Source organism: Dromaius novaehollandiae, chromosome 1, assembly GCF_036370855.1.
Source record: "Dromaius novaehollandiae isolate bDroNov1 chromosome 1, bDroNov1.hap1, whole genome shotgun sequence".
In the NCBI taxonomy this organism is placed as follows: Eukaryota; Metazoa; Chordata; class Aves; order Casuariiformes; family Dromaiidae; genus Dromaius; species Dromaius novaehollandiae.
In genome coordinates, this window is record NC_088098.1 from 61537662 (window position 1) to 61547718 (window position 10057).

The window sequence follows — 10057 nt, forward strand, 5'->3', positions numbered from 1 at the left end:
GTACCTTTACATGGAAACAAGTTCAGGACCCATGGGAAAGGAATTCAGCCTTTTAATCCAAATTCAAGGATGGCCTCCCCTCGTAGTTCTGCCCACTTGTATTAGGGGAATGTAGGAAGATAGTGGCATAAATCACTGAGCAATCCCTACTCTGCTTGGTACGGAGAGCGAAGGAATGCAGTCCCAAGGCACACACAGTTGGCATTCAGCTGGTGAGCTGAGGACAAGCAGGTAGACTTTCTGCATCTTTGGGGCAGCTCCACCTCAAGAGACAGTGTGGAGACCCAGGCAAAGCTGAAAGCTGCCTTTGCCAAAATAAAGAACCTCTGGAAAAGGTGTGTGCATGTATGTGTGCTGGGGGGGGGGGGGTTACTTGCCTCACTTAGTTATGGCTTTCTTTTGCAGTCCTCAGTGCTTGATCCTCTGTGCAGTGTGGTTCTTAGAGATGGGAATCCAGGCTCAGATTTAACAGCACTTGAAATGCTACCATCCAATTTAAGCTTTTAAGGCTACAAGCATTTTTGAAAAAGATATCCCTGTCATTCATATGAGTTGGATCTAAGCCTCTTCAACTTCCCTTAGCCTGATTACTATTATGCACCCATCCTCCCACCCAAGAAGCCCCTAAAAGGTCAGGGCAACATTTTCACAAGTGAATAATCCTCTTCTGTTCCTTCAAATCTCTGAGAATTAGCTGCAAGTTGTTGCAGGCTGTGAAGCCCAAAGTCAGAGGCATCTGAAATTTGTGAATAAATGGCTAGATACAGCCCAGACTACCCAGCACCAAATTCTTCCTGTCTGTTCCTCTGTAGTTTAACCCGCCCAGCAGGATCTGTGGCACTAGCCTCTCAATGACTGAATCAGAATCAACTGAATCCCATCTGTCCTTTTTGCAGCTTGGGATTTAAAAGAGGGAAGAGCTGGCAGGAAAAAGACACTGTGTGAGATGAACCTCTCCCATGCCATTCGTCCCTCCCCTGTAATTTCTTATGAAGTCCTTCATCCCCTGTGTCCAGTGATGGTCTCCCTCAACTGCCTCTGGCACTAGAGGGTGTGGAAATTTGGGCTGGAAATCCAACTCTCTGTGGATTCCTACTTTCCCTTAAATTGAACTCAATTTTCAAAGAGGTCTTGATTTCACAGAAGGGGAATCTGCTTCATTATTACTGGTTTGTCTGTGTTTCCCAAGCTGCATTACTATGGAAACAGGACCAGAAAATAAGTCTTTTGCATGTAGGTCATGATATTAGTGGAGAAGAGGAAGTCTGGGTGAATGGGTGAGTGGGTTACAGGAGAGGAGTGGAACAAAGCAACTGCCTGAGACTATCAACAGTAGCAGAGGATTTCACAGCATATCTCCTCAAAAGACTATTGAATTAGACACCCAATAGGCTGAAAGATCCAAGCACCTGGAGCAACTGAGTGCCACAAAACACGCACAGGGTCTCAGCCGAGATGAAAACTGAAATGACAGTGGGGAATGGGACTGAACATTCAGGCAGAAAAATGATTTTCAGTTCACAGATGCTTTTTTTCACAGGTAGCCTCAGTTTACCCCTTCTCATGTCTTGGTCTCCCTCTCAAAGGACAGCATGGCATGGCCTGGCATGGCTGTCACTTCTTCCACCTCCGTGGGACACTCCCGTCCATGCATGGCCCAGATTTCCCCCTAGCTGTGCCCAGCTGCAGACTTGCAACTGTTTGGGTACGGGATAATACTTCAGATCTTAGTTTTGGACAAGCGGAGAGAAAGACATCTCTCTTTTTTATTATTCTTCACTCCTTCTAAAACAACTGAAGCTGGACAATGCCAAGCTTCCCCTCGCCACAGATACCGAGCCCCTTTCTTGGACAGACTGCAGTGCAGAATTGGTGGGTCGCTCGCAGGCAAGAGCAGAGAGGGCCAGCTCAGCTGGGCAGATGCTCGACAAGTAGGTGAGCCCACAGCATGGCTCCAATACAAAAGCAAACAGGGATGTGAAATCACATATTGCAGTCCAGAGGTCCTGCAAAGGGGAAATTCAACCAAGTTATAACCAAAAAGAGCCCGAAGGAGAGAGAGAGAGAGAAGGGAGCAAGCATACTCTGAGCAGCATAACGTGGTTTACAGGTGAGTCATTGAAAGTGGTTGGTGTCATAAACCATACAATTGAGGCTGGAGTATATTTAGACAGGGGCTGCCATTGCAGGCAATGCAATACCATAAAAGCAGACAGCATGCCTACTTTTGATCTCCCGTATTAACCTTCCTCATTGTAGGTCTTTTTTTTCCCCCCAAAACGGCAAGAGCAGGCTGTCAAACAGAGGTCAGCTTTTCTCCATTTTTTCTCTCTCACCTTTATTGCTTCTGCACTGGGAAGATCTTCCTAAGGGGAAGGTGAAAAGGGGGACTTGCCCACTGTGCAAACACCATGGTTGACACATAAGCGGGGAGAAACACTATTCTGTCTAGGTTTGGGACAACAATTAGCTTCCTCCCAACATCCCCCTTACAGCTGAAAAGGAAAAAAGAGACCTCTCCTTTCCCTAAAAGAACTTTAGCACACGAAAAGGGTAGGAAAAAACCCAAACCGATGGTGGGTGGGGGGAAATCCCTTGGCCCCTCCGGAGCCTCCGAAACGGCAAGGCACCGGGAAGGGGGGCACCTGGGCTTCCAGAGCTGCTATTTGGGAAGGCGGCTTTTCTCCCACAGCCCCTGACGCGAGCTGCCTCATCAGCTCTCTCCCTCTGGCCACCAGCACCCCGCGACAGCGTGGGCGGAAGGAAAAGCAGCCCAGAGGCTCGGCCGGGCCCGGCTCGGCCCGGCAAGGGGCGCAGCCGGCCCGGGGTAGGGGGCCGAGCCGGCGCCGAAGCGCCTGGCCCCGGCAGTCCCCATGGGGTGGCTGCGGGGCGCCCCGCGGACCTCGGCCCGGGCGGGGGCTGCACCGCCCGGCTCTCCCCGACCGCCGGCCCCGCTCTCTCCGGGCACCGGCCCCAAAGTTTCTGGGGCAGGTGGGCTACGGCTGGCCCCAGCGGCGGCGACCCTGGGGCTGCCCCCGCCAAGGCAGGACCTGAGACCTGAGGCCGCGGAGATGGGCACTGACCCGGGCCAAACGCACATTCCCGAGGAGGGGTGCTTGGGGGAGAGGGACTGCCCCGACACAGCGGCAGCCTTTCCCCCGTGCCTCCAGCCCTACACAGAGACTGGCAGGGCAGGGATCCCCCCTCGTCTCCCCACCCTCTGCTCTGCCCTCCCATCCGCCACCCAGCGCGCTCTTAAGGGCAGCGGGCTCCCCCGGGACGGCTCCGCTCCCGGCTCCAGGTGACATTTTGCAGGAGTCGCCAACAAACATGTCACACCGGGCTTTGCAAAGGGTGGGCCAGGAGGTGTCTCTGTGTTGGAATGCAGCAGTACCATACAAAAAAAAAAAAAAAAAAAAAAAAAAAAAAAAAAAAGCCCGTGAATAGAGCTTGGAAAATGCGAGGGATTCTCTAAATCAGGTTGCTGCGTCTCTCCTTCTCCACTATACCACGCTAGCCTAGATTCTAGGATTAATACCACAACTGTAATTCAGCAGAGGCAGGCTCTCTGCTGAGGACAATCGCTTTTCTTTCTTCTCTCTCCCTGCCATCCCCTGGTGACCCGCACCACCACGGACCCTTTCAGTAAAAGTTTCCCCCTGTTTTGTTCTGCTCTTTCTATCAGGAAACAGAATGTAAGCTCCTTTCTAGGAAATTATTTTCTTGACGGGGGCTTTCCTATGACAGTAACAGATGAAATCCTAGTTGCGGGGAAGAAGGGGAGGGGAATCAGAGAGAGAGAAAGAAAAGGGGGAGAAAGAAGAAGGCAAAAAAAAAGAAAAAAAGAAAAAGCAAGAGTGGAAATGTCAGGAAAAGAGAGGAAATGTCAGTAAAAAGCAAAGCTTTCCTACCTGCGCTCCAATTACGAGGAGTTGCGTCCCATCCCGCTGCAAGCGATGCGTTGCGGAGGGCGGCTGCGGAGTGCAGCCCGCTGTGGCACCGCGGCGCGCGGGCTGCGCGCACTCAGAGCCCGGCGGCAGTCGCTTTATCTTTCTCTCCCATATCTTCCACGAGGAGGGAGGGGGGTTGGGGTGGAGGAAAGACAGATTACTTGGTACTGCGATAACGGGGGGGCTGGCAGGGAGGGGGAAGAATAGCAGTTTGAAAGCTTTAAACGAGAGGTGGCATTGTCCGGGCTGGTCGGGTTTTCGTCTCGCCCTCTCCCTTCCTCTCTCTCCCACGCGCACACGCACACGCATATACACACACCCTCAGCGGCTCTGGCCCCGGGGAGTCTCTCAGCTCGGCCAAGTTGAGCTTTCCGAAAAAAAAAAAATCTGTAGAGCAACAGTGCTGTCAAAGCTGGCTTAACGGTTTAGACAACACTGGGGGGAAATAAAAATAGCTGAAGCTGACACCCGCAAGTGAACTGGTAATAACTGATATTTCCCCCAGCGCTCCTGAGGAAATGAGGACAAGCTGCCACCTTCATGGGGGTGGTGGCGAGGGAGGCAAGACAAGGCGCCTAGGTGAGCATCTCGGGTAGATGTCCTTGCCGGGGTGCCGCGGCTGCAGTCCCCTCGCTGCCTGCCTGCGTGTGCCTGTGTGTGAGAGCGTGAGCGCAAAGTGGGTTCGATTAGCTGCAATAGGCAGGCAATTTCTGCAGCGAACATTTACAATTTTCTTTCAATATACCAGGATTAGTTGCTGTTGAAAGCTCTCCTCCAATAAGATCAGCACTGCTCTCTGATTTGGTGGCTTTGCTGAATAGAAATTACTGGTTCTTGTTATCTCTCAACACACTCTCCCCTCTGCCTCATCAGACACTCCCCACTTCCTCATCAAAAGTCTTTATCTACAATTTGCGCATCAGAACTGATTTTTTTTCAATTACCTCTCCCCATCTTTCCCCGCAACTCTCTCTTCTTTATTTCTGGGTACTTTTTTTCGCAGTAAGATAGCTGTAAGTTCAAGCAACATACGGGAGGAGAAAGAGAGAAAGAGATCTTGCTTTCAGATTATTGCAGTGATCTGAGTCTCCGTGCACCGAAGGAAAAATGTTATTACACTAAATCCAGTTTAGTTTTTTAAACAGATTATTGCGCTGAAATATTCATGGCATGTTGCTTCCCCGGCACGGCGACAAACGAATTAGGGGAAGGCGATACATTTTGCGGACAACAGTTAATTCTTCTGGGGTGTAAAACATTCCCTTTTAATTAATAGTCATTAGGCTGAGAAGTATTTACTTTGCTTTAGAGAACTTGTCAGTTCGATGGAAATAACCCAGACGCAAACATCTTTGGGTTCGCTTTGCATTTGTTTGCATCTCTCCCGGACAGGAATTGATTTGTGGTTTAGGGGTGATGCTTGGGGTTGGGGCTGTTGGTGCAGAGAGCAGGAGAGGGGAGTTGGTCTGAAGAACAAGCGGAGGGAGCTGGAGAGAGATGGGGGGAGAGGCAGGGTGCCGCCTGCTTGGCCCTGTCCCATCTCCCCCCGACGGGACACCCACTGGGGTCTGTCCCCGCTGACTGTCCCCAAAACAGGGCCTCGGCCGGGTGAAGTCGGTGGCTCTGTTCCCCTCTTCTCCAAAAAAATCCCTTCACTTTCCTGTAGGTATTTCTCGGCCTGGGCTCACCCCAGGCAGAGAAGCTTGCCTGCGCCGCCCGCATACACTCAGCTGTTACTGCTGAAGTGTCTTAGGGATGGGTTTACCCCTGGGAAGGCGATGCGACTTCAGGGTGGCAGGAGCCAGGAAACACTCTGCTTGGCCTGGGTGGGCATTTCTCCTGCCCTGGGCTGCAGGGCTAATTCTGGGGGCGGAGAGCTCTGAGTTTTTGGATGTATTCGTGCTTCAGCCTATCGCAAGTCTGTGTTTCTCTACCTGAAAGCACTTTTAACGGGATTTTAAGCACCGGATCACTTGTAGCTCTTCAGGAGCATCAAGATAGCCGGTGGCTGACCTCTGCCTCTTGGTTTCTTAGCCCCCTTGGAGGATTATGCCTGGACTTCACAGGAGAGTTAGGAGACAGACCTCCGGCCTCCTCAGGTCGGATTTCTGCCCAGGCGAGAAAATCAGATTTGGCTCCAGGAGGCTTTGAAACAAGCCATGAACCGGCTGTGCACCTACGGAGCTACTCTTCGCCCCAAGGGGAGGGCCAGAGGGCCGCCAGCCCTGTGCTTGGCCGCCCGGTCCTTTGCGAGACAGAGCCCTAGAGGCAGAGCCGGCCTCCCCCTGCACCTCCCACGGGCTGTCTGTGAGACCTTGGTGCCTGACATATTTTAACATTCATTAATCAAGATCATCATCAGCCTAAAAAGGGACAATGCATGCCCCCTCTTCCCCTTATTATTATTATTATTTTTTTTTCCCTCTCAGCGACTTTGCAAGTGTTTGATTGTGCCTGCTGATTCCCGCAGATTTAATTACAGTTCAATAACCACATGCACAAATCTGCCTTTCTCAAAGCGAGGAGAAGGGAGGAACGTGGCCTCCCTGGCCCAGGGCGACCCTGGCAGGACCTTGCACTCTTTGGGACCGCTCCTCCCTTCTTTGCAGGAAAGGGGTAGAGGTCTTCAGGGCAGGGGCGCATGGCCAGGCCCCGCTTTCAGCAGCACGCTGCTTCCCAAGGCAGTAAGCGCGAAGGCGGTGGGTAGTCTTCAGGCTGGGGCTGTCTGCTCGGAGTGGCTCTAACCAGCTGCAGGGGGCCCCCCAATGCCGCGCTGATTAGTCTCGCCGCCGCCTCACGGCTGCAGTGCACAGCTCCTCCCGGAGCCAGGCAGAGGGGGACCCTCCGCAGTGCAAACCTCGCCCAGGAGCGCTTCCCTGCAAGGTTCAGGCCGGGGAGGTTCCCCCCCCGCCCCGCAGCGCTTCGCCTCCCAGGAAAACAAAAGGTCTTTGCTGAAAACCCCGCCGGGTGTCAGTCCCCTTCTCCTGCCTGCAGCCCGCCTGGGGAGCGCGGAGATTTCCTCCCGCCGACACGCGCGGGGTGCGCGGCGCTGCCTTCCTGCGCCCTCGGAGCCCCGCTCCTAATCAATCTGAGCAGATGCATCCTGATGGCACCCGGTGACTCCGCGGTAAGCAGCGCCTTTTAAGTTTGACAGAGCATCTGTTATTACCGGCTTCTCTCTTTAGGGCACTACATGTGTTCGACACACCTCCTAAGGGGGAAAAAATGCTGCTTCTAAGCTTAAAATATTTAAAATGCAACCCCCCCCGATCACGAAGGAGGAGGGGGAACGGTGGAGCCGAGTCATTTACAGTGTGCTAAACAGCTGTAGACATAAATCTATCTTAAAACCGCAGAACAAAGCACTCTGCCCTTAGCCCGCAGAAAAAGGAAAGCGCATCAGGAAGCGGGTATTTGCTAATGATGACAGACGCTCCCGGAGAGGGGAAGCAAAACTAGCAACTTTCAGCGGGGACATGTCCAAAAGAAATCACGTCCGTATCCAGCGATGCCAAGTGATCTCTAGCGAGACTTTGCTGCAAGCCTCCTGCCTGGCTTCATCTCCAGGTCTTCCAAATCTCCCTTCCCGCGGGAGTGCAGCTCTCCCGTTGGGCTTGAGCTCCCGGAGGACAAGTTCCCTGCCCCGAAGTGAGGGCGAGGGGTGGAGAGGTGAGGAGGGATGTCCCCAGAGGCCACTTCCAAGGAGGTCCCTTCTTTGCCTCTGGGGGACCCTGGCCAGCCCCTGTCCAAGGGGGCAGCCCGCCCCACAGCCCCCTAAGGGGCATTGCGGTGACACTCCCATTCAGCCCATCCATGCTAGGGAGCCGCAGAGAGGTCCCCAGGCCTTGAGGTCCCCTCAAAAACGAGAGAGGCTCCCGGTGGCCGGGGAGCCAAGTGCCCGGGCAGAGGGGCAGCAGGATGGGTCCTCCCCGCGTCCCCATGGCGCCCAGGTGCCCCCTCAGCCCCTCACATCTGCTTCACTCCTTGCACGAGGTTTCAGGGGGTATGCGAGACAGGCAGACCCGAGGCGAAACTGCTGGTTTTCCTCTCACTCCCAGGGATACTGATGCCTGCCTGCGGCAGGGTTTGACCTTTCTTAATGAAGCTGAGTGACCTGAAGTTAGATGCAAACATCCCGCTGTCAGCCCCTTTTCCAACCCTCCCTACGTGGAGCAGCCCTGCTTCCCTCTCCTGCTGTTTCTGACTTCTCAAAGTTTCCCAGGAGGAGGGAAGAAGGGTGCCGACAGCCTTGGGCATGTGGGTGCAAGGGCTGGGTGCCCTGAACGGTTCCCTTAGCCGGCACCTATTTGCCCACAGCTGAGGCTGGCGGCTTCCCGGCCAGCGGGCGGGTTTCTAGGGGGACTGCGGGCGAGGAGCGGCGTCCCCAGCCAGAGCGTCCCAGCAGCCCCACGATTGGCAGCAGCTGGGATGCCAACAGGGAGCGCAGGATGCAGGGGAAGGGGAGCAAGCCCGGAGGGAGAGCCAGCACTGCAGACCGAGACATTTATTCAGGGCATTTGTTTTCCTGGGGGTGGGGGCACAGCCAGTAATCCCGAGGGTGCGGGGAGCAGAAAATGAGGGGAAGGGACGGAGCAAGACCAACCCAACCCAAAGCAACAGCGAGCCATACTCCATGCAAATCTCTAATAGGCACTTACCGATGGAAATTAAGAGTTAAATAAACTGATGACCAAACTTCTAACAGAAAAGGGCATGTGATCACTTAGCTGTGTCCAGAGCAGTGTGTCTATAGGAGTATTATAAAGTACAGTTATGTCTGCCAGGAAAAGGCACTGAAACATTGATATATCGGAGCCTAGAAGCTTGCTAGTGCTAGGGAGCTAACAGCATCTCGGTTTCTCCTCCCCAGGTGAAACTGCTGAGCTCTCGAACACTGCTAGCAAGAAAGTGAGTCCTTTTCACCTGCCAGCAACATTAAGCACTGCATTACTAACAGAAAATCACCGATCTTTTCTTTCCCTTCCTCCCCTGCATGCCGATGGTGTTTTCCGAGCCCCTTTAAGGTCTCAAAGACCGAGTTACTGGGAATTATTCAAAACAGACAGCACTGAAGAAATTGAAATTCCCAGCAGGCTGACATGAGGGTCAGAGTCTAATTTTCAAAGCCAAGCTGATCCCCTTTTGTGTGGAGCAGGTAGGTGGCGAACTGGAAAATCAAATCTACTGTTTTATTAAGGATAAACACAGTATCTAGAAGAACATCCCGCTGGGCACAGTAAAGCTGAGAGGGCGTTTTTTAATGTGAACATGCAAGTAGTTTGTCTGTCGATAAAGCCCTAGAAATTGTAAATCTCTCCTTTAGTGCATAGGAATAATTAGTATTTGCAAATACTGCAGGGTCCCAGGTGAGCAGGTATTTAGGCGGACAGATTTGAAGACTGCTTCAGAACAATCTGCAAAATATATTTGCCAAGCGCCAGTTTCACCTTTGCCCGGTCTTGAAACGACAACTGCTGAAAATGACAGGCCCCAGTATAGCATATGTTCACTGTGGTCAGAAATACTTCTGGGTACAGAAGCGTGACTTTCAGGAGAAAGCAAACAAGAAGGAAGTACACGAAGTGTATGGCCTCAATTTATGTGAAACGGGAGCTACAAAACGCTAACAAGGAGACAAGCAGCCGTGCGATTGTGGTTATAACAAGGCAGGTTTTATAACTGTGTCACAAGGCTCTTAAAAAGGCCAAGAGTTTAATACAATCCTCTCTAAAGTGTGTGGGTTGAGAGGGGGAGGGCAGGAGGAGCGAGGGGGAGTTACCTGTCATATAAGCATTTTTTTTGCTGTAACTCACAGAAGAAAAAGCGCTCCTTGGCATAAACTCCCACTATTTTTTCTTTTTCTTTTTTGAGGTTGGTCAGCAGAAACTTTAGGTGGGAAATCCTGCAACGGGCAGGGCGGCGGGAGGAGCTGCCCGGCTGCAGCACCCTGGAGAGGGACCGGCCCCGCCGTCGTGAGTGTGCGTGTGTGCGTGTGCGTGTGCGCATATGCACACACGTATGCACATACAGCCGTTGCTGGCGTGTGCCTTTGCAGCTGTTTAGGTAAACGCAAGCCAACATTCAGCAGTGCATCTGGTGCGATGCTC

General features: G+C 52.8%; 1 protein-coding gene across 1 annotated transcript in view; it reads right to left on the reverse strand.

Annotated features, from left to right (window-relative positions):
- CHRM2 (cholinergic receptor muscarinic 2) overlaps nt 1-4270 on the reverse strand; it is a 102507-nt gene extending 98237 nt beyond the window's left edge. The window contains exon 1 of the mRNA XM_026119715.2: nt 3912-4270. The gene's annotated coding sequence lies outside the window, so the exon portion shown is untranslated. The remainder of the gene's footprint in view (nt 1-3911) is intronic.
- Between the last annotated feature and the right edge of the window lie 5787 nt (nt 4271-10057).